Raw genomic sequence first — 25,135 nt, 5'->3', positions numbered from 1 at the left:
TTGTTCCCATATAAGTAACGTGTCATTTTACTATGGTTGCTTTCAAAGCTTTTTCTTTGTCATTAGTTTTCATCTGTGTAATTATGATGTGTTTGAATGTGCATTTCTTTAGGTTTATCATATTTGGGGTTTACTGAGTTTCTTAAAACTCAAAAAGACACCGAGGCTTCTGTCTTTTGTCAAATGTGGAAATTTCCCACCTATTACACTTCAAGTGCTTTTTTCTGACCGCGTTCTTTCTTCTCTCCTGGGACTCAGGTGGCACGAATGTTGGACATTTTGATGTTGGCCTACAGATCTCTGAAATGATCTTTTTTTTTTTAAAAAATCCTTTTCTGTCTGTTTTTCGGGTTGGAAAATTTCTATTAATTCTCCTTCAAGTTCACTGTCTCTTTCCTCTGTCATCTCCATTCTGCTACTGAGACTAACCACTGAGTTTTAAGTTTTTCTGTGATTGTATTTTTCATTTATAAATTATCCATTTAGTTTTTATTTATATCTTCTATTTCTTTGCTGTGACTTTCTATCTTTCCATTCATTTCAAGAGACTTAACCCTTACTTCTTGGAACATTTTTGTAATAGTTGACTTAAAATCTCAGAAAGTCTTTTCCCATGCAACTTGAGATTTTACTGGTTCTTCTTATGTCAAGCAATTTTGGATTGTATCTTGCACAATTTGAATATTATGTTATGGGACTCTAGGTCTTGTTTAAATCCTATGGAAATTGTATACATGTTTAAGGTCATATGCATGCATATTTCAGAGGTGAACCCAGATGTCCACAAACAACTTTATGGATTCATTTTCCTGAGATTCTCCTTCTCCACAATTTCCTTGGCACTTTTCAAATTTCCCAGAGCTCTCTGTTTCAATCTTCCAACCAGAAAATGGGAGCTTTACTTAACACTCCTCTGCTCTATGCTTCATGTCACTGTTCATGTGTCCAGAACCAATAATCCAGAGAAGAACAAGAAAAAGCAATAGCATTTGCTTTTGTCTATCACACCATCTCCAAATGGAGAGAAGTGTCCTCTCCCTCAGTTAAGATCCTGCAGTGGGCCCTTATTGTTGCTGTTGCCACTGCTACAGAATTGCTTAGAGATTGGGATGTGTGTAAATAGATAAAATAAAAAGTAGGAGATTTCTCAGCATTGGGACACTCTGGTTTTATTACTCATGCCAGAGTTAGACACCTTCTTCCAGAGCCCTCTCTATCTGCACTCTCTCTTCTAGATTGTAGGCTAGCCAGAGTCCAGGCTGGACAACACTGAAAGAAAACAAGAGTAAACTCACTGTTTATTGGTGATAATTCAGATTCCACTCTTCTTCTCCGTCTGCCTGCTACTGGCTGTTTTCAGGGACTTCAATTAGCTGCTCCATGCATTATGTTGTTGTTTAATAGTTGCATTTAGTGGAAAAGACAAGGTAGAGCATGACTATTGCATTAGAACAGGAACCTGTATATTATGTCCTTAACTCTTCACATTGTAATTACAGTCACAGTTTTAATATGTCACATAAAATGCAGAAATCTTGTAATTATATAGGTCTGTGTTTCTTGTACCCCACATCCTTTATCTTATAGCTGTTAGATATATTTTATCCACGTGTGTTATGAACTCCAAAGGTACTGTTATAGTATTTGCTTTAAATCGGTGTTTGTGGTATATAGAAATTAAAGACAAAGAAAGCAAAGAAATACTTGTATTTAGCCAGATATTTACTCTTTCTTATGCTCTTTACTCATTTCTGACAAGCCAAGTTTCCATCTGATACCAACTCCTTTCATTGTGGAGAACTGGCTTTCTCATTTCTTGCAGTGTTAGTTTTCTGGTGGCAAATTCACTTTTTTTATTCTTCCTTTTTAAAAAAGGTTTTATTTATTTTTGAGAGAGAGGAGGGGAGGGAGGGAGGGAGGGGGAGAGAGAGAGAGAGAGAGAGAGAGAGAGAGAGAGAGAGAGAGAGAGAGAATGAGTGGGGGAGGGGCAGAGAGAGAGGGAGCCATAGACTCTGAAGCAGGCTCCAGGCTCTGAGCTGTCAGAGCAGAAGCCAACATGGGACTTGAACTCAGGAACTGTGAGATCATGACCCCAGCCAAAGTCAGACACTTAACTGACTGAACCACCCAGGCGCCCTGGCAAATTCATTTATATTATATGAGCAGATATTTTGCCTTCTTTTTTTTTGACATTTTTTATTAAAGTAGTTTTAGGTTTACAGTCAAGTTGGGAGGAAGGCACAGAGATTCCCCATACATTCCCTGTCCCGCCCCCCCTCCCCCCCACAGACTCCACCACTACCAATGTCACTTCCAGAATGGTACATTTTTTCACCAGGGATAGACCTACAGTGACACATCATAATCATCCTGAGTCCACAGTTTGCCTAAGTAAGGGCTCACACTTGGTGCTGTAAATCTAATGGGTTTGGACAGGTGTATAATGACATAAAACTGTTATTATGTCATACAGAGTAGTGTCACTGCCTTAAAAACCCTCTGTACTTTAGCTAATCATCCCTCCCCACTTCCACCCTTGGTGACCAGCGATCTTTTTATTGTCCTCATGTTTTGCCTTTTCCAGAATGTCATTAATTCACATCATACAGAACGTAGCCTTCTCAGATATGTTTCTTTCACTGAGTCACGTGCATTCAAGACTCCTCCATGCCTTTTCATGGCTTGAGAGCTCACTCGCTCTCGCTCTTGTTGGCTCTCTCTCTCTCTCCTTTTTTTCCTTAGTGCTGAATGATATTATATGTCAATGTCTGCATACACCACAGTCTATTTATGCATTCACCTATTAAAGGACATCCTGTCATTGCTTCTTGGCCTTTTGGCCAAGATCAAGTGAAGGACAACCTGGTTGCTTCCAAGTTTGGGCAATTATAAGTAAAATTGCAGTTAACATCTGGGTACAGGTTTCTGTGTCAACATGTTTTCATATCCTTTAGGCAAATACAAAGGAGCATGATTGCTTGGTCCTGCAGTAAGGGTATGTGTCTATTTTTATAAGAAACTGTCAAACTGTCTTCCAAAGTGGCTGTGCCATTTTGCATTCCCATCACCAATGTCTGAGAGTTTCTATTGCCCCACATCCTTCCTAGCATTTAGTGTTGTCAGTGTTCCAGATTTTGGTCATTCTAATAGGTATATGGTGGTATCTCATTGCTGTTTTAATTTCCATTTCCCCGATGATATAAGATGTGGAGCATATTTTCATATACTTATTTTCCATCTGTTTTATCTTCTTAGGTAAGGTTTTGGTCAGGTATTTGACCCATTTTTAACTGGGTGATTTTTTTCCCTTACTATTGAGTTTTAAAATTTATATTTGTATATATTTTTGATAATAGTCCTTTATTAAATGCATCTTTTGCAAATATTTTCTCCCAGTTGTGGATTGTCTTCTAATTCTCTTGATATTGCCTTTTGCAGAGCAGAAGTTTTAAATTTTAATGAAGTCCAGTTTGTCAATTATTTCTTTGATGGATCATGTCTTTGGTCTTGTGTCTAAAAAGGCGAAACCAAACCAAAGGTCATCTAGGTTTTCTGCTACATTATCTTCTAAGAATTGTAAAGTTTGTGTTCTACATTGAGGGTGATCCAGGTCACTAATTGTAGTGAAGAGTGTAAGATCTGTGTCTACATTCATTTTCTGGTTGTGGATGTCCAATTGTCCAAACATCATTTGTTGAAAAGATTATCTTTGTTCCATTGTGTTGTCATTGCTTCATTGCAGAAGTCAGTTGACTATATTTATGTGGCCTATTCCTGCTTCTCTGTTTTGTTCAATGATCTATTTGTGTATTCTTTCTTCAGTACCACACTGTCATGGTTACTGTAGCTTTTTACTAAGTCTTGAAGTCAGGTTACATTAGAAGAACTTTGTTCTCCTTCAGTATTGTATTGGGTATTCTGGATCTTTTGTCTCTTCCTATGAACTTCAGAATTAGTTTGTAGATATCCACAAAATAACTTGCAGGTGTTTTTCATGGGTGTTGCATTAAATCTGTACATCAAGTTGGGAAAAATTGACATCTTGGCAATATTGGATTTTCCCATCCATGAACATGGAATATGTCTCCATTTAATTAGTTCTTTAATTTCATTTATCAGAGTTTTGTAGTTTTCCTCATACAGATCTTACATATGTTTTGTTTGATATATACCTAAGTATTTCATTTTGGGGCGTGCCAATGTAAATGGTGTTATGTTTTTATTTTCAGTTTCCACTTGTTCATACAGGAAGACAATTGACTGTTGTATATTAATCATGTAACCTGAAACCTTGCTATAATCCCTTATTAGTTCCAGGGTTGTTTTTGTTATTGATTCTTTCAGATTTTCTACATAGATGATTATGTCATCTGCAAACAAAGACAATTTTATGACTTTCTTCCTGATCTATATACATTTTATTTCCTTTTCCTGCCTTATTGCATTAGCTAGGACCTCTAGCATGTTGTTGAAAAAGAATCATGAAGGAAATTTCTTGCCTTGTTTCTGGTATTAGTGGAAAATTTTTAATTTGATCACCATAAAGCATAATGTTTATTGTAAGTTTTTTTGTAGATAGACTTTATCAAGTAGAGAGAGCCCCCTGTGTTCTTAGTTTACCGAGAATTGTTACCACAAATACATATTAGATTTTATAAGTTCTTTTCCTGCATCTAGTGATATGCTCATGTGATTTTTCTTTTTTTTGCCTGTTAATGTGATAGATTATGTCATTTGAATTTTGGATGTTGAGCCAGCCTTGCACACCTGGGATAAATCCCACTTGGTCATAATATGTATTTCTTTTTACATATTTTTAAAATTCAATTCTCTAACATTGTGTTGAACATTTTTATGTCCATGTCATAATATTAATGTCCATATCATAATATATATTAATAAGCCCATCAAAGGTAGTCTTTGTGTCTATTACAGGGATTTTTATCCCCAGCATTTCTTTTCTGGTTCTCAGGATTTCCATCTCTCTGTTTACATTGCCCATCTGTTCTTGCCTGCTGTCTACTTTATCCATTAGAACACTTAGCATATTAATCATAGTTGTTTTAAATTCCTTTCCTGATAATTTCAACATCCCTGCCATGAATGGTTCTAATGCTTGCTCTGTCTCTGTGTTTTTTTGTCTTTTGATATGCCTTGAAGTTTTTTTTTTCTTGAAATCTGGACATGATGTACTGCTCTAAATAGGCCTGTAGTGGTGTGGTGGTGAGGTGTGTGGGAGGGAAAGTGCTCCACAGTCCTGATTGGAGCTCAGTCTTTTAGTGACCTTGTGCCCCTGGACTGTGACCTTCACAAATGCTTCTCAGGGTTTTTTTTCTCAGGATGGCTAGAGTGGCTGGACTTGGCCATTTTCCTTCCTTAGGTCATTTAGGCTCTGATGAAACTCTAGCAGGTTAGGATCTGGTTAGCTAGTTTCCTGACACAAACCTTGTTCAGAACAGAGTATTCTGGTTCCTTTCCGCCCCTCCTGCGGAACTGTGAGGGGGTGTTTCTCTGATATTTACTGTGAGAACCTGGTTGAGCTCCTGGAAGTGAAACTCACGCTGTTGTGCCCCACCCCCCACACACCTAGGACTGGATCCCTCTGGAGTTTTAACTCTCAGAGTTGTGCACACCGAATGGCTTACACTTAATCACAGGTCAGGTCACAGGTCAGGTTTCATACCCTGGTGCAGGTTCCTCAGGGGGTTTCTGCTTGGGAGTCTCTCCTTGGCGGGTTGTCATTCTCCATGTTCCATGCCTGTCTCTCCAATTTGGGGGCTGTGGTTTGTCCTGTTCCCCACACTCCCCCACAACCATGGATCCAAGAAGAGTGTTAATTTTTCAGTCTGCTCAGCTTTTTACTTGCTGTTAGGACCGAGTGGTGAATTGGAAGGGGAACTGGAAACTGGAATTTCCCAGATGCCTTTTTGCAAAAATAGACCCAATTTTGCCTTGAAAGATATTTTCACTAGAGAGAACTCTGGGTTGACAGCTTTTTTTTTTTTTTTCCCTTTCAGCACTCTTCCTGGCCCCATTCATAGCCATGAAACGTCAGCCACTAATTGGAGCGTGGCTCCCCATATCTAATGTTGCATTTCTCTTGTTATTTCAAGATTGAGTCTTCATATTTAGCTGTAGCTGTTTGTGCCCCAGCACAGCCTTCTTTGTATTTATCCAGCTTCATGTTTACTGAGCATCTTGAATCTGTAAATTTATGTCTTTTATAAGATGGGAAATCTCAGCCATTATTTCTTCAAATACTTGTTCTGTCCCGTTATGCAGTTTTGCATAAGATCATTTGATGTCACCTTCTAGGTCCTTTGAGTTTTCATCTTTGTTTTTTTTTTTAAATCAATTCTTATGCTTTTTCTCACTATGCCATTTGTATTTATTGATCTTCAGGGTTACTTATCCTTTCCTCTGTCAGTTCCATTTGGCTATTAAGTCCACCTGTGAAATTTTTTTTTTTTAAATTTTTTTTCAACGTTTATTTTATTTTTGGGACAGAGAGAGACAGAGCATGAACGGGGGATGGGCAGAGAGAGAGGGAGACACAGAATCGGAAACAGGCTCCAGGCTCTGAGACATCAGCCCAGAGCCTGACGCGGGGCTCAAACTCACGGACGGCGAGATCGTGATCTGGCTGAAGTCGGACGCTTAACCGACAGGACGCTTATTTCAGACAGGTTTTTTCAGTTCTAGAAAGTTTTTCTTTCTTTCTTTCTTTCTTTCTTTCTTTCTTTCTTTCTTTCTTTCTTTCTTTCTTTCTTTCTTTCTTTCTTTCTTTCTTTCTTCTTTCTTTCTTTCTTTCTTTCTTTCTTCTTTCTTTTTTCTTTCTTTTCTTTTCTTTTCTTTTCTTTTCTTTTCTTTTCTTTTCTTTCTTTCTTTCTTTCTTTCTTTCTTTCTTTCTTTCTTTCTTTCTTTCTTTCTTTCTTTCTTTCTTTCTTTCTTTCTTTCTTTCTTTCTTTCTTGTCATTTCTATTGTTCTGTGTTGTACTTTGCTGAGGATAGTTATAGTAGCCATTTCAAAACCTTGGCCTGTTAGTTCCAACACCTGCTCATCTCAGGTTTTATATCAGTCTGTTTTATTTTCTCTGGAGGATGGGTTCCATTCGCCTGGGTGTGTGTGTTTGTTTATAAGGCATTTTTGGAAATCCTGGAAATTCAAGATGTGAACCTCTGTCACATTCTCTGGGGAGTGCTGCTTCTTGGTCTCAGAAGGCAGTCATCTTGTTGGACTGCAAACCAGTCTTGGTTCAGACTTTCTGTCTTGAGCGGATATTCTTAGCTTCTGCCCACACATGTGCAGTTTAGAGACAGACAGGGTTTGAGGCTCCCCTCTGTGGATTTCCCTTCTGGATTCTCTCTCTCTCTCTCGTGGTTTCCCTGGACTGTTGTGTGGTGCTCCAAGCCATAAAGTGTGGGGTTTCCCGCCGGCACCCTTGGGGGCTGTGCTCCTGCTTTTTGCGGCAGCCCCGTGTGGAGGCTGCAGAAACAGGTGTCCTCTGGTGTGGGCTGCCCCGCCCTCTATGTGCTTGTCATCGCTGGGCCTGCAGGCTGCCACTTCTGTGTGCTCTCCGAATGTTGTGGTTTTCCTGTGAGTGTGTCGGTCCAGTTGGATCTTATTAGCCACTATTAGAAAGAGAAGGACTTCCTGATCTCATCAAGATGCTCTGCAGGTTTTGTCAGCCAAGGTATTCACCTTTTTCTTTAAAACTTGCAAAGATGTTTTATATTTTTAGGTCCTGTCAAGAATGGCAGCACACTCATGCATGCGCGCTCTCTCTTTTCCCTCTTTCCACATTTTCTAATTAGTCATTCTTGCTAGTGTCTAGGCATGCTATTGAATTTCTTTTTGCGAGAGAGCACAACCGAGGTAGAGGACAGAGAGAGAAAATCTTAAGCAGGCTCCATGCTCAGCACAGAGCCCAACACGGGGTTCAGTCCTGCAACTCCAGGGTCATGACCTGAGCTGAGACCAAGAGTCAGACACAACCAACTGAGCCCCCTGGGGGGCCCCTAATTTTAAAAGTTGATTTACACGCAGCCACTTTCCCCCCAGATTTTATTTTAATTATTTTAATTTGGTGTTTTCCATTTCTAGAGGGAAAATCATAACCTCTGAAAGTAGTGATTGCATCTTCTATTATTTTTATTGCCCTTCTTATTGGAATATCCTATCTTTTTGCTCTTTACCCTTCTCTGACGTCTGGGCACTGCCTCCACTCCTGGCCACATACCTCTCTCTGAGGCCATGCCCGACCTCCTGAAAGAAGGATGAGAGTTTGGAAGAGGCCATCCAGGACAGAGAGGAATTGAGACCCATTTTTCTTCTCCAACTTGACTCATTAGTTCAGCCAAAAGGGCCAAAAAGAACATGCCCAAATACAAAACCTTGGAAGATTTTAGGTAAAATCAGTAAGAAAGGCTTTGTTAGACACACCTACTGAAATCAGGAGAGGTGGAATTAATTTCTAGTATTAGGTTTTGGTTTTGCTAAGGGGAAAATGGAGCGATGTTTTATTTTTAAATTATTTGGTCTAAGTACAATGAAAATAATCTAGCTTTTGTTGGATGAAGCTGCAAATTAAGCAGAGAACTAAAGAAATTGCAGAGGTAATGCATATCAAAATTTGTCCTTGGAATATCCAGATAATTGAGTGCATGATGCAGATTTTATTTGCTTGAATTACCTGAAAAATTGTCTTATCTTTCATTTTGCCTTTATAAATAAAACAGTGGTCTGGGGAGGAAAATTGGGTCCTTGCTTTCCTGGAAAAAAAATTAAACATCATGAAAAACAATAGAGAAATAGGAAAAGTATATGAAAAGGCAATTCACAGAAGAAATATAAATAGCCAGTTTGCACATAGAAAAAATATATCTCACTAGTAGTGTGGGAAATAGAAATTAAAGTGATGATCAGTATGATTTTCTTTGCCTGCTAGATTAGCAAACATTTTAAAAGCTGATAATATCCAATGTTGATGAGCCTGTGGCAGAATACACGTTCGTTCTTATTTGATATTGGGGGACCGTAAATGTGCTCACACTATCTGAAGAGTCCAGTTCCACATCCCTCCCTAAATCAGCACCCCTTCTCTCCCAATTTTGTGGTATATCTGAGTCTAGGCTCAGTGTGTGACTTATGGCAGCCCACGGGGTGTTGGCAAAACACAAGCAGGAACTTGACAGGTGGGCGTTGGAGTTGTCCTCTCTCTGCACCCCTCCCTGGACGTGGAGAACACACTAGGGCCAAACTGCTGGAGGGCGATATACAGGCAGGTGGAGTGGAGTGGCCCAGACCACCCAACTGGGGCCACCCAAGATCACTGGTCCAGGCTATCTGCAGACACACAGGCAAGCCAGCCAGCCACACACATGCACAAGAGACGCTCAGTATCAGATGCGATGTTTGTGGTACTTTGTTACATGGCATTACTGGGGGAGAAGGTAACTGAGTCAGAAGGCAATATGATACTCCAGCAAGATTTTTATTTTTATTAAAAACATTTTTTAAATGTTTATTTACTTTGGGGAGAGACAGTGAGCAGGGGAGGAGCAGAGAGAGGAAGATAAGAGAATCCAAAGCAGGCTGCAGGTTCTGAGCCGTCAGCACAGAGCCCGACGCGGGGCTTGAACACACAGACTGTGAGATCGTGCCCTGAGCCGAAATCAGATGCTTAACCGACTGAGCCACCCACGTGCCCCCAGAGAGATTTTTAAAATACATAACCCTGGCAATCATATTTCAAGGAAAAGGTAGAAAAGCAGATAAACTTTCAGGCTTGCAAGATGCCCAGGGAACATTATTTGTTATAGAAAAATTGTTAAAATGTCTTAAATTTATGTCACTAGAGAAGGGTTAAATAAATTAGGATATATCTGAACAAGAGAATATTATATAGCTATTCAAAAGAATAAAGTAGATTTATATAAACTGATATGGAAAATGTTTATAATGTCTTTAAAAATGTTATCAAGCAGTAAGCATAATAAAAGAGCATTTTGTTTTTAAAAATTACTTATGTAAAAGCACAGAAAAAGATCTGGACAGCAGAAAAAAGCACCATTTCTAACTTCTAAGAAATTGCATTTAAGGGAGTGACTTTATCTGTGCATACATTTAACATTTTTATAATGGCCACGAATTACTATTGTGATTCAAAACAAATGAGACAAATAACTATCACATTTTTTCAGTTGGTTTTTATTTATTTTATTCTTTTTTCCAGTCTTATTGAGATAGTCGAAATGCAGCCCTGTACTGGTTAAGGTGTATGGCGTAATGACTTGACCTACACATGTTGGGAAATGATCGTCACAATACATTTAGTTAACATCCATCCTGTATGGTTACAGAGAGGTGTTCTTGTGATGGGAACTTTGAGAACCTTCTCTTGGATCAACTTTCACATACACCCACAGCAGTGTTAGCCACAGTCACTGTGTTGTACATTGGATCCCGGTGCCCTATAACTGGAAGCTGATGTCTCTTTACCACCTCCTCCAATTCCCTCACCCCCACCCTCCACCTCTGGTAACCACAAATCTGATCTCTGTTTCTGAGTTTGATTTTGTTTTTTATTTCACATACAAATGAGACCATATAGTATTTGTCTTTTTCTTTTTAAAAAAAAATTTTTTTAACAATTATTTATTTTTGAGACAGGGAGAGACAGCATGAACGGGGGAGGGTCAGAGAGAGAGGGAGACACAGAATCTGAAACAGGCTCCAGGCTCTGAGCTGTCAGCACAGAGCCTGATGCGGGGCTCGAACTCACGGACCGCAAGATCATGACCTGAGCCGAAGTCGGACGCTTAACCGACTGAGCCACCCAGGCGCCCCATAAACCATATCTTCTTTATTCATTTGTCAGCTGATGGACATTTAGGCTCTTTCCATCATTTGGCTGTTGTTGAAAGTGCTGCTATAAACATTGGGGTGCAAATGCCCCCGTGCATCAGCACTGCTGTATCCCTTGGGTAAATTCCTAGCAGTGCTATTGCTGGGTCATAGGGTAGTTCTATTTTTAATGTTTTGAGGAACCTCCACACTGTTTTCCAGAGTGGCTGCACCAGTTTGCATTCTCACCAACAGTGCAAGAGGGTTCCTGTTTCTCCACATCCTCTCCAGCATCTCTAGTCTCCTGATTTGTTCATTTTGGCCACTCTGACCGGCATGAGGTGGTATCTGAGTGTGGTTTTGATTTGTATTTCCCTGATGAGGAGTGACGTTGAGCATCTTTTCATGTGCCTGTTGGCCATCCGGATGTCTTCTTTAGAAAAGTGTCTATTCATGTCTTCTGCCCATTTCTTCACTGGATTATTTGTTTTTCAGGTGTGGAGTTTGGTGAGTTCTTTAATCAGACAACAAAATGAAATCAAAGATACTAGCAATTTTAACAGGTATGAGGTGATATCTTATTGTGGTTTCGATTTACATTTCCCTGATGATTAGTGATAACAAGCATCTTTTCACGTACCTGTTTACCATTTGGATATCTTCTGTGGAAAAATGTCTTTTCAGGTTGTTTTCCCATTTTTAGTTGGACTGTTGATTTTTTTGCTATTGAGTTATATGAGTTCTTCATACATTTTGGACTTTAACATCTTATCAAACATGGTCTGTAAATATTTTCTCCTGTGTGTAGGTTGCCTTTCACTTTGTTGAAAGTTTCTTTTTTCTGAGCAGAAGCTTTTAGTGTGCTGTAGTCCCACCTGTTTGTTTTTTTATCTTGTTGCTTGTGTTTTAGGTGTCATATCTAAAAAAATCACTACTAAAACCCATGTCAAGGGGCTTTTTTCCCAATGATTTCTTCTAGGACTTTTATGGTTTCAGGCCTTATGTTTTAAATCTTTAATCCATTTCAAGTTATTTTTTTGTGAGTGGTGTGAAAATAGGGGTCTAGTTTCATCCCTTGTGAATACCCCATTTCCCCAGCATCATTTATTAAAGAGACTGTTTTCTCCATAGAGTAGTCTTGACTTTCTTGTCCAAAATAGTAGTTGACTGTATATGCTTGGGTTTATTTCTGGGCTCATGAGTGTATTCCATTGACCTATGTGTCTGTTGTTATGCTGATACCATACTGTTTTCATGACTTAGTTTTGTAGTATAGTTTATAAGCAGGAAATGTGATGCCTTCTGCTTTGTTCTTCTTTCTCAGGCTTGCTATCACTATTCAAGGTCTTATGTGGTTCCATATGAATTTTAGGATTTATTTTCTTCTTTAAAAATGCCATTGGGGTTCCATATGAATTTTAGGATGTATTTTCTTCTTTAAAAATGCCATTGGAATTTTTTTTTTAAATTTTTTTAACGTTTATTTATTTTTGAGACAGAGAGAGACAGAGCATGAACGGGGGAGGGTCAGAGAGAGGGAGACACAGAATCTGAAACAGGCTCCAGGCTCTGAGCTGTCAGCACAGAGCCCGACGTGGGGCTCGAACTCACGGACCACGAGATCATGACCTGAGCCGAAGTCGGCCGCTTAACCGACTGAGCCACCCAGGCGCCCCGCCATTGGAATTTTTATAGGGGTTGCATTAAATCTATAGATTTTGGATACTATAAACATGTTAGCCATATTCATTCTTCCAATCCATGATCATGGTATGTGTTTCCACTTATTTGTGTCTTCTTCAGCTTCTTTCATCACTGTCTTACAGTTTTCAGTATATGGATCTTTCACCTCCTTGGTTAAATGTATTCCTAAATATTTTATTGTTTTTGATGCTACTGCAAATGGAATCACTTTCTTTCTTTCTTTTTCAGATATTTCAATGTATAGGGATGCAAATAATTTTTGTATCCTGCAACTTTACTAAATTCATGGATTGGATTTAACTTTCGTTTTTTTTGGTGAAGACTTTAGGATTTTCTATACATAAAATCATGTCATCTTCAAATTGAGACAGTTCTTTTTAAATGTTTATTTATTTTTGAGAGAGGGAGGGAGAGAGAGTACAAGCAGGGGAGGGACAGAGAGAGAGATAGGGAGAAACAGAATCTGAAGCAAGCTCCAGGCTCTGAGCTGTCAGCACAAAGCTCAATGGGGGGATCAAACTCATGAACCATGAAATCATGACCTGAGCTTAAGTCAGACGCTCAACCGACTGAGCCACCCAAGTGCCCCAATTGAGACAGTTTTACTTTTTCCTTTCCAATGCCTTTTGTTTCTTTTTCTTGCCTGATTATTCTGTCTAGGACTTCCAGGACCCTGCTGAACAGAAGTGGTGTGAGCAGGAACCCTGTCTTCTTCCTGATCTCAGAGGAAGGGCTTGTCATATATGGCCTTTATTATGTTGAGGTACATTTCTACTATAGATAATTTGTTGATAGTTTTTTAATCATGAACAGATGTTAAATTTTGTCAAATGCTTTTTTGCATCTATTGAGATGCGCATATGATTTTTATCCTTTGTTGTGTTAATGTGGTGTATCGCTATTGATTTGCATATATTGAACCATACTTGCATCTCAGGGAACAAATCCTACTTGATCATGGTGTATGTTTTTTTTTAATAATATTGAACTATTTAAGATTTTATTTTTTTGTGTAATTTCTACACCCAACATGGGGGGGGGTTGCACTTATAACTCTGAGATCAAGAATTTCATGCTGTATTGACTGAGCCAGCTAAGCACCCCTTGGTGTATGATTTTTATAATGTACTGTTGATTTTCGTTTACTGCTATTTTCTTGAGAATTTTTGCATCTATAATCAGGGATACTGGCCTGTTGTTTTATTTTCTTAAAGTGTCCTTATCTGACTTTGGTATAGAGTAATGCTGGCCTTGTAAAGTGAGTTTGGGAGTTTTTCCTCCTATGCTAATTTTTGGAAAAGCGTGAGAAGGATTGGCATTAATTTTTTTTTCAACGTTTATTTATTTTTGGGACAGAGAGAGACAGAGCATGAACGGGGGAGGGGCAGAGAGAGAGGGAGACACAGAATCGGAAACAGGCTCCAGGCTCTGAGCCATCAGCCCAGAGCCTGACGCGGGGCTCGAACTCACGGACCGCGAGATCGTGACCTGGCTGAAGTCGGACGCTTAACCGACTGTGCCACCCAGGCGCCCCTGGCATTAATTTTTTTAAACGTGTGATAGAATTCACCAGTGAAGCCATCTGGTTTTGGACTTTTGTTTCTTGGAATGTTTTTGATTACTAATTCAATGTCCTTACTAGTAATTTGCTCAAACTTTCTACTTCTTCTGATTCAGTTATGGTAGGTTATATGTTTCTAGAATTTATCCATTTTTTCTAGGTTGTCCAATTACTTGACATATAATTGTTCTTGGTAGTCTCTTTTGATCCTTTGTATTTCTGGGTATCAGATGTAATGTCTCCTCTTTCAGTCATAATTTTATTGATTTATGTCCTCTCTTTTTTTTTAATGATTAGTTAAATATCAATTTTGTTTGTTCTTTCAAAGAACCAACTGTTAGTTTTATCTTTTCTATTGTTTCCTTTTCTCTATTTTATTTATCTCTTCTCTGATCTTTATTATTCCTTCCTTCTGCTAACTTTGGGCTTGGTTTGTTCTTCTGTTTCTAGTTACTTGATGTGTAGACTTTTAAAATTATAATAAATTTAATCATTTACCATATACACAAGTGAATTGGTTATTACTTTAAAAACCAAAATATGATTTTTGTTTTATAAAAATGAAGTTTCATTATCTATTATTCTGCCAGTTTGTTTTTGCAATATACACCATTGATATTTCTGTCTCAGACTAGGTGTTATTTAAAAGTATTTCTTTAAAAAGTCTCTTACAGGGTTTCCAAAATGTCACCAACTCATGAACACTCTCTAAGAGCCTAGCACAGTGCCTGGCATACAACAGGTAGCATGGGAAGCTGACTGAGTAAACACAATATTGATGATCGAAGTGCCTCAAAATGCCTCTTGTTAATTATTATTTACAAATCACACAATCTAAACTGTAATGCTAAGTGTAGCCTTAGTGGCAAAATTAAAACCCTGGTGTGTTTCAAGTACTTGTTAAAAAGCTTTTCTGGGGAGCCTGGGTGGCTCAATTGGTTGGGTGTCTGAATCTTGATTTCGGCTCAGGTCCTGATCCCAGGGTCATGGGAGGGAGCCCTGTGTCCGGCTCTGTGTTGAGCATGGAGTCTGCTTGAGATTCTCTCACTCGCTTGCTCGCTCGCTCTCAGATAGGGGGAGGATGAAAAAGAAAAGTTTTTCTAAAGAGCTTAATGTAGAAGTATTCACTTAAAATGCATGGTTCACCTCCACCACAGTTAGATTCTGGAATTCAGATCTGATTTGGAAGGATTCATTGTGCTCTCTTTCCCTTAGGTGCCCCTGAGGGCTCCCTTTGTTGATCTGTGGCTAGCAAGAGAGACAGTGACACTTGTGACCTAAAATTCTGTCCCAGGTCTGCACAGCGATGAGGTTTTTACCTTTGGGGAAATGGCCGCGTTTCCCTTTTTCTCCTCTTTCTCCATGTGAGAGTGGATGATGAACTCCTTCTGAAGGGCTGAGATCCCGGGGTGGACGTCGAGGCTGCCTCTGCGGTGGGGAGCAGCCCCCCACACCTCTGCAGACCACGGAGCCCTGGCGCTGGGGTGTCCTGGGGCGTTGCCTTCTGCTCCCTCCTGCCCCTACTGGCGTCCTCCTCTCTTCCTCTGTCTCCCTCCCTCCGTGTCACTGTCATTCTCCCTCCATCTCCCTTTCCAGACAGCTAACAGCCACAGTGCCCCCAGGAGGGTCCCCAGGAGCCTTCCTCAGGTGTCCTCAGGTGTTCAGATTTGTCACAGGTAACGTCGTGCTGCACAGCAGTATCATTCCTCCTTTTCAGAATCAACATCCACCTGCCTGGGCTGGCCGTCCTGCACCCAGAATTCACCCCTCTGGGCAGCACCCAGGGCCGACCGGCCCCTTTGCCCTCTGGCTTCTGGCTTGGGCTCAGGCTGTGGGGGAAACGGCAGATCGGACAGTCCAGGAACATGCAGGAGGCCTTCATTCTCTCCCTCTCTCTCCCTCCCTCTCTCTGTCTCTCTCTCCCCCCTTCCTTTTGCCTCTGCAGGACCACGATGGCTCAGCTTCCCTGAAGTTGCTGCCCTGCCCACCACTGGGTTTCACTCTTCTTTAACCGCACTCGCACCTTTGTGATGGCCCCATCCACTCACCTGACCCCCTGGCAGCCGCCACGTGCACGGGGGGAGCAGACCCTGAGATTTGCTTGGGGGGTTTGCTGGAGCGTGTTCTCGGGGACAGTTCCTCTCGGGACGAGGGGCCCCTGGGCAGGCTGCTGGAGGCTCGCTGAGTGCCACACGGGCTACGCCTTGGCCGTGCGGCGGCGTGGACGGTGTGAGCGGTGGAGGCCCCTAACCTGTGTCTTTATGACGTGGTTGCGGCGAGTGGACCTGAGCCCCTGACAACTTCCGAGGGGCCCTTGGGGCACGCCCACCCGCACATTGGTGACGGATTCTACATCAGTCCCTGCCCACGGCTGGCCTGTGTGAAGGAATGTGCCCCCCGCACTGGCTGCCTCTCAGCTCTGATGATTCAGGCTCTGGGCTCCGTCCTGAGGTAACAGTTGGACAAAAGCCTCAAAACTGTTTCCAGCTTCCTACTGAGAAGCATCTCCACCCGCCTGGGTTAAATCTATGAACCCGGCGTCCAGCCCTCGGCACCGCAGGGCGTTTATTGTGTTCTTATTTCAGTCATTAAACGCCAACAGCTCTGAGCGGTGCACGGCCTCGCACTGGATACTGCCCAGCAAAGTTAGAATCCAATATAAATTATTTACTTATTACTCATTCTCTCTGCCCCAGGACAAACGTCTGCTCTTTCTTTTAAAAGTGATTAAGTTCTTCCCATGTGGGTTTAAAGTCTGGTGTTCCATAATTGACTCGATCTATCAGATTCCTGGAAACTCTGCCGTATGGGTGCAGTTCCTCGCCGAGGAGCAGAGACATTCATCCTCCCTTGGTGTCTGTCGCCTGGGGCCCAGGAGCAGTGGAGACGGAGGCCAGTGATTCAGAGAGGGCTATGTACCGCTAAGCTGGTGCCTGGACAGTTCAGGGGGCGTCCGGACAGGGCTTCTGGTGGAAATAACACGCGTGTCCTTCACAAGAGAATGCTGTGTGCTTTCTGTCCTGGGTGCTCCCCAAAGATGTGGAACAGGAAAGCAGTGTGGACTGAATCTCCTGGGTCAGCTCGGTGACCATGACCTTGTTGCCACTTTATCCAGCGCGTCAGGCGCTGGGGGCCGTATGTCCTTTGCTCCGACCATCGGGGGGTGTGGTAACCTTGCCCATCTGACATGACCAGTCTGACCTTCCCGATGGTTTAACCACCTTTGCTTTGGGCCCCTTGCCTTTCCATCTGGATGCCTTGGGAGCAACGGGCCGTCCCTTCACTGGGGTCTCAGTGGGGCCTTTCCGCGGCTTCCCCTTCCTCCTCCCCCTGCAGTCTCCACCGTGTGCGCCTCTGCCTGCCGCACACGTGCCCTTCACGACAGAAGCTTCTCCCCAAACCCCCGAACAGAAGGAGCAGGACAGTGCTGTCATGTCACCACCGTTACCTCCGTGGCCTCGTGAGCATGTGCCCCACACCGGTCACCAGAGGACGAGAGCAAACCACCCGTGTCCTGAGCTCCAGGAGTGTGAGCATGTAGACATTCCAGCTGCAGAGAGAGAGGCTGCAGGTGCAGGGGGCAGTGGGCGCCCTGTTCGGGGTGCACGAGTACGGAGAAGGGTCGGGCAACGGTGGCCGAGGGGCCTGGCGGAGAACCTGTCCCTGTGAAGCGTGAAGGCCAGTGTCGTGGGGCTGAGGGTGTCCAGACAGAGAAACGTCACTTCTGCGTGACTCGGTGGGCTGAGGAAAGATCACCAGCGGCGGGAATCAGACAGTCCCTTGAGGGCTGAGGTAGAACCAAAAGGCGGACGAAGGGAGAAACGCTCTTTCTGTTGAGCTGGGTGCCCATATTCCAGCCCTCAGGCATGCAGCCCTGTTCAGCCTCGGACCATGGGCGCCCCTGCAGACCTCAGTCCATGGGACTTCCCAGCCGCCAGAATCACGTGAGCCAGTTCCCATAATGAACGTCCCCTTGCCTGTGTCCGTATATGCCCCGTTGCTCTCTTGCTCTGGAGAACCCCGGCGAACACGAGGGTCTTCCTTATTGTCCCGACACCTGCTGACTGCACTGTGAGGCAGAGGTGCCGTGGGAATGTTCTCTGACCGTCAGGTAAGGAGACGCTCCTTAGAGAAGGGAGCTATCCGTGACAGCCAGGTCCCACCGCACACAGTGACACTCAAGGCGGTGGCGAGGACAATTCACCTCCGGATGTAAGCTAAGGGACAGAGAGGACCCCAGAAGGAGAGCCTGTAGAGTCAGGCCAGGCCTGTTCCCACGGCCGTACCCGGAGTGTGAAGTAGGCGGGTCTGGGGGCTCCGCGTCAGCCGGCCCCTGTCCAGGTCTCCATGCCGAGCCCCTAGAAAATGTCCCCGGACAGGGCAGGTGGCTTCGCCTGGGACACGCCACACCACGCGGCAGCCGTCAGGGTCCCCCGTTCCCTCCGGGAGCAGAGAGCCCACGGCCACGCGGCCATGCAGCCGGGCAGGGCTGGCAGCTGGCGAGGCTGAGAACCGTGTGCGCATCACGGAAAACGTGGATGTTCGTTCTTGAAGTGGAATGACACCTCAGAGTGCCCGCAAGGGCGGCAGAAGGCAGACCCCTGACCTCTTCGCACTCTCTAGTCCAGGAATCCGCCCATTTTTCGGTAAAGGCCCAGAGATAATCATTTTGGCTTTTGTGGCCACGTGGTCTCCGTCGCACCTTAGCTCTGTCGCCCGGCAGGAGCGGCGTAGATGGACCAGAAACTAATGAGGTGGCCCCGTGCCAGCGAAGCTTTATGTACAGAAGCAGGTGTGGCCCCGCTGGCCCGAGCCGGGCTCGCTGGCCCCTGGTCTCCTCTGCAGGAAGGCTGCTGCCAGGACGCGCCTTCATCGGGTCCTTCCAGAACATTTGACTTACTTTGGAGACGGTGCAACCCGTCAGCAAATGATGCCCCCGTGGAAACTGCCCCTTTACTAGGCGTGCCCAGCTCGCCCGACCGCACCTCTGCATCTGTCCCAACCACGTGGTCCATGTGGCCCTTCCTGGGCCTCAAGGACTCACAGGCCACGGCTGCCCGCACAACCTTGGTCTGACCTCCCACCGGCCCCGCCCCTCAGAGCCCAGGTCAAGGGCGTGTGGCTCAAGATGCTCAGCTCGGTCCTGCCTCTGGCCGGCTTCCCAGCAGAGACAGCTGTGGCCATGATGAAGGACCAGGTGCGGATTCACGTTTGGACTTCACGGCTCACACTGGTTCGGGTTCGGAGGACGCACCCAGGCTGGGCTCGGTGTGCCAGGGAGTGACGGTCACTGAAGAGTCCGAGGCTGTAAGTCGATGGGACAGATGCTACAGGTGGACAGGTGCTGGGTCTGGGCACTGAAACACGCTGCTGGGCGGACAGATGGGCTGGACCCCACCAACCAGTGTGCTCACCACCCCCCTCCCCAGGTGGGTCCCCTGGAGGGAAAGGTGGGGTATGCTCAAACCGGGTGATTGGAGGTCAGCTTAATAAGTATGGGCTTTTCACCAGGGGTGGCGCGGGAGCCCGAGGTACAAGACAGACCAGCAGAGAGAGCCACGTGATGTGACAAGAGCGGTCACCCCTGGGGGACACCTGGCAGGACTCCCATGAGGCCCACACCACCAGTTGGCTGGTTGAATCCACATGGCTAATGTCCTGGGGCACAGAGCAGGAAGCTGGAGAGTAGACGGAGCATTTGGGGTTGGGGACAGGGAGAGAGTGTCCCACATGAAGGAGGTCATGGCCACCGAGTTTGGGGAGGCGATGAGACCCAATGGGTGACTGAACAGGGGCATCTGTGACCTCTGTCAGAGCTCAGAGCGGAAAGTGTAGATGTGAATCCACAATGTTGCCGATGCCAGTGTAGACAGCGAGGAGTCAAGAACCCTGGAACCACATACGCTGACGGGTCAGGCCAATGGGAGTCTGGGAGAGAAGCTGAGGCCGTGGGTCCAATCAGAAAACGTGGAGGAAACTTGAAGAAGCCGGTGTGGTCAGTGACACCAGACAGCGCAGAAGTCCAGAGAGCCAGTGCCCAGTGCACCCCCCAGTGTGCGACCGTCCCCCCCACACGGTGTGTGACCATCAAGCCTCCCTGCTGTGAGGCCGTCCCCTCTGCTGTGAGGCCGCTCCCCCTGCTGTGCAGCTGTTTCCCCCCTCCCCCCTAACTCTAGCCACCCCCCCTCTGCTGTGAGGCTGTCCCATCCCATACCACCCCCCTCCCCGCTGCTGTGAGGCCGTCCCTCCCCCCCCCCATGTGAGGCCCTCCCAACCCCCCTCCGGCTGTGAGATCGTTCCCCACCCCCCTGCTTTGTGCCCCCCCCACCATCCCCACACCTGCCTGGAGCCCTTTCTCTGCCGGAGCCGCACCTCTGTGGCCTGAGCTCTGGGTCCCCATTCCCTGTTGGCTCTGTCTGTGCAGATGGGACACCTCCAGCTGCATCGTGTGAAGGCCCGTGGCCACGTCTTCTGGTGACAGTGCTCCCACTGCACCATTTGAAGGCCATCCCTGTGGTGGCGTGAGCCAGGATGTCCTTCCTCTGAAATCTGAGTACCCGCCATTGGATACACACTGGGGTCACCCATGCCTCCGTGGGTGGAAACCATCGCCTCTGTCTGTGGACACGCGCCATCTGACGGTGGACACCTGCCATCTGTCAGTGAACACCCATGCCTCTGTCCGTAGACACCAGCACCTCTGTCCGTGAACACCTGCGCCTCTGTCCGTGGACACCCACCGTCTGTCTGTGGACACTCGCACCTCTGTCCGTAGACACCAGCACCTCTGTCCGTGGACACCCGCGCCTCTGTCCGTGGACACCCACCGTCTGTCTGTGGACACTCACACCTCTGTCCATAGACACCAGCACCTCTGTCTGTGGACACCCGCCGTCTGTCCGTGGACACCTGCGCCTCTGTCCGTGGACACCCACTGTCTGTCCATGGACACTCGCACCTCTGTCCATAGACACCAGCACCTCTGTCCGTGGACACCCACCGTCTGTCGGTGGACACTGGCACCTCTGTCCGTAGACACCCGCGCCTCTGTCCGTGGACACCCGCCGTCTGTCCGTGGACACCCGCGCCTCTGTCTGTGGACACCCGCCGTCTGTCGGTGGACACTCGCACCTCTGTCCGTGGACACCCGCGCCTCTGTCCGTGGACACTTGCGTCTCTGTCCATAGACACCAGCACTTCTGTCTGTGGACACTCGCACCTCTGTCCATAGACACCAGCACCTCTGTCTGTGGACACCCGCCGTCTGTCCGTGGACACCTGCGCCTCTGTCCGTGGACACCCACTGTCTGTCCATGGACACTCGCACCTCTGTCCATAGACACCAGCACCTCTGTCCGTGGACACCCACCGTCTGTCGGTGGACACTCGCACCTCTGTCCGTAGACACCCGCGCCTCTGTGGACACCCGCTGTCTGTCCGTGGACACCCGCGCCTCTGTCCGTGGACACCCGCCGTCTGTCGGTGGACACTCGCACCTCTGTCCGTGGACACCCGCGCCTCTGTCCGTGGACACTTGCGTCTCTGTCCATAGACACCAGCACTTCTGTCTGTGGACACCCGCCGTCTGTCCGTGGACACCTGCGCCTCTGTCCGTGGACACCCACTGTCTGTCCATGGACACTCGCACCTCTGTCCATAGACACCAGCACCTCTGTCCGTGGACACCCACCGTCTGTCGGTGGACACTCGCACCTCTGTCCGTAGACACCCGCGCCTCTGTGGACACCCGCTGTCTGTCCGTGGACACCCGCGCCTCTGTCCGTGGACACCCGCCGTCTGTCGGTGGACACTCGCACCTCTGTCCGTGGACACCCGCGCCTCTGTCCGTGGACACTTGTGTCTCTGTCCATAGACACCAGCACTTCTGTCCGTGGACACTCGCACCTCTGTCCATAGACACCAGCACCTCTGTCCGTGGACACCCACTGTCTGTCCGTGGACACCCGTGCCTCTGTCCGTGGACACCCGCGCCTCTGTCCGTGGACACCTGCCGTCTGTCCGTGGACACCCATGCCTCTGTCCGTGGATACCCGCCATCTGTTGGTGGACACTCGCACCTCTGTCCGGGGACACCCGCGCCTTTGTCCGTGGACACCCACCGTCTGTCCGTGGACACTTGCGTCTCTGTCCATAGACACCAGCACCTCTGTCCGTGGACACCCGTGCCTCTGTCCGTGGACACCAGCCGTCTGTCCATGGACACCCGTGCCTCTGTCCGTGGACACCCGCCATCTGTCAGTGGACACTCGCACCTCTGTCCGTAGACACCAGCACCTCTGTCCGTGGACACCCGCGCCTCTGTCCGTGGACACCCACCGTCTGTCCGTGGACACTTGCGTCTCTGTCCATAGACACCAGCACCTCTGTCCGTGGACACCCGTGCCTCTGTCCGTGGACACCCGCCGTCTGTCCGTGGACACCTGCGCCTCTGTCCGTGGACACCCACCGTCTGTCTGTGGACACTTGCACCTCTGTCCATAGACACCAGCACCTCTGTCCGTGGACACCCGCCGTCTGTCCATGGGCACCCGCACCCACCCATGCCTCTGTCCATGGACACCCACCATCTGCCTGTGGACACTTGTGCTTCTGTCCATGTGCGTCTACACCTTGGGGCTTTTACTTTGAAGGGCTGGTTCTGGGAGTGATTTTCGCCGGTGCTGCCACAAATATCAGTTGAGCTCACTAATGAGGGACAGTGTCCTTTAGTAATTGTGGCCTCCCCGCTTTGCATTTCCAAGGAAACTTTTAAGTTTTTATGTGAATAAATCATAAGTCAATAAAAGTGTTGGTTGAAACACTTCCAAACAAAATGTTTCTGTTTTTGGGATTTTTTAAAAAGGAATTTGTTTTTAGAGCAGTTTAAGGTTCACAGCAACATTGGAAGAAGGTACCGAGACTCCCACACATGTCCCTGCCCCCCCCCACCTCCCCCACCATCAACACCCCCACCAGATGGTGCATTTGTTACAACTGACAGATCATCAACGTTCAAAACTAATCACCAAAACCAAACATACTCTCACCATATGATCCGGTAATTGTGCTCCTATTTTTGGTATTTAACAACAAAAAATTAGATGCCTGTGATCACCCAGGTAGAAACCAAGATGTCCCTCAGTAGGTGATAGATAAGTCACCTGTGGTCCAGCCAGACGACGGGACATGATCCAGTGCTGGAAGGAGATGAGCGCTTGAGCCATGAAGGGGCACGGAGGAGCCGTAAATGAGTATGACCAAGTGGAAGACGCCAGTCTGAAAAGGCCGCGCGCTGCATGAGTCTACGTCTATGACATTCTAGAAAAAGCAGAACCGTGAGGCAGTGAAAATATCAGGGGTTGCCAGGTGTTGGCAGGGAGGGATGACCAGGTGGGGCGCAGAGGATATTTGGGGGGCAGCGAAACTACTCCGTGTGATACCATGACAGACACGTGTCCTTGTATGTTTGTTGAAACCCATAGAACGCACAATGCCAGGAGTGACCCTAGTGTGAACTACGGATTCTGGTTATTTTTAGTTTTTAGGAATGTCCTTGAAAGAAGTTAACTGGTTGTGTTGACTAGTGTAATGGAGGAAATACTTGGAAAATCAAGAGAGGCCACAGCACAGCTGAGACGAGTGCAGGATTCCAGGAGGCCTCCTGGCTTGGGCTCGGCTGTATAGTGTGAATTCCCATTGTCCCTACTGCCTCCAGGCCCCCGTACCACGCCGAGGTGGGCTTCTGGAGGCTGCAAAGCACGGCAGGGACTCAGGAGCTCCCCGAGGGGACGGGGGCAGCTGTTCATGGTCGGCAGAGGCAGCCGGGCACCGTGTTGAATTCAAGGGACACCACCGGAGGCAGACGTCATGTGACCATGCAGTGATGAGTCAGCGCCCAGATTAGAAGGACGCCCTGCGGGCGGAGGAAGCACTTTGTCTAAATCGGTCAGCCAGTGTTTGCGAGTTCAAGCACACACAGCAAGTCAGCGCCGGGCTAGCCTGACGGAGCCCTGCCTGGGACACCTACCCCGTGAGCCGGGAAGTAAAATCAGCCCGCCAAACAGAAAGGAAGTGGGCCAACTCTCACCCACAGGTGTGAACGTTGGTGGCCGGCACAGAGGGGCCACGGGCACAGCCTCGGATCCTGCCCTTGCCCCTCAACGCCAGGAGCAGCCTGGGAATCCCCGCTAACGCCCAACAGCGGCGGGCGAGCAGACTGTCCACCGGGTGGACCGTCCGGCCGAGTGAGGCCGGTCCTCGGGAGCAGGAGGGGTAGGAGCGCCGGGGGCCCTTTCCAGTGCTTTCCAGCCCCGGAGGAGCCCTGAGGCCTGCTGGCTTCCAGAACTTTCCGCCAGGTTGGAGACATGTCCTGACTGAGCAGGGCGGGGGGGGGAAACGTGGCTGGAGGAGCAGCCGTCACAGAGCCGGTTGCCTGGATGTGGGAAGAGAACACGGGCCCCGGGCCCCCTGGACGTGCCTCAGAGCCCGGAGTGCTTTTCCCACCGACCCCTCACGCGCTGCCCGGCTGGACCGCGGCAGCTCCCGTGCTCCGAAGGAGGGGACAGTGGCCTCAGACGAGGTTGGGAGGGTGCGAGGGCAAGCACAGCGCTGCCAGAGTGCGCGGCGAGTGAGGTGGAGACGGGAGTGCATCCCGGAGACTGGGGAAGGAGGCAGCACGGTGGGCCAAAGACCAGCAGCCCAGGCGAAGAAGCAAACTCTCTGCAGGTGCTTCTTGCTTCCTAGGGAAATACATAACTGCACGGACTCGATAAAGCAGAAGTTCCCACGAGGCGGTAAGACGACATGACGCAGAGCCGAGAGCCATAGCGCCAACCAAGCGAAACTTCGCAGACGAGTATCTTTTATTCGCAAAAAGGGAACAGACAGACGCGACTGAAGAGCCAAACTGAGAGGGAGAAGGCTGAGATCGTCAGAGCGACACAGGGAGAGGTCCAAGTGGTTCAAGAGCTAGCGATGACGTTACAGAGAGATGTACATGATCCTACACGAGGGTAGCTTCCGTC

The 25,135-nt window shown here is 47.1% G+C and overlaps 1 long non-coding RNA gene across 1 annotated transcript in view; it reads left to right on the top strand.

Moving 5' to 3' along the window:
• The window catches only part of LOC123386404, a 44,254-nt gene extending 29,186 nt beyond the window's left edge, over positions 1–15,068 (top strand). Inside the window, exons 2-3 of the long non-coding RNA XR_006600196.1 lie at positions 13,211–13,313; positions 14,776–15,068. This is a non-coding gene — a long non-coding RNA (uncharacterized LOC123386404). The remainder of the gene's footprint in view (positions 1–13,210; positions 13,314–14,775) is intronic.
• The last annotated feature ends 10,067 nt before the right edge of the window (positions 15,069–25,135 follow it).

This window comes from Felis catus, chromosome B4 (assembly GCF_018350175.1).
Source record: "Felis catus isolate Fca126 chromosome B4, F.catus_Fca126_mat1.0, whole genome shotgun sequence".
In the NCBI taxonomy this organism is placed as follows: domain Eukaryota; kingdom Metazoa; phylum Chordata; class Mammalia; order Carnivora; family Felidae; genus Felis; species Felis catus.
Note: the sequence above shows the minus strand (reverse complement) of the source record. Positions and strands in the feature narration are given on the sequence as shown.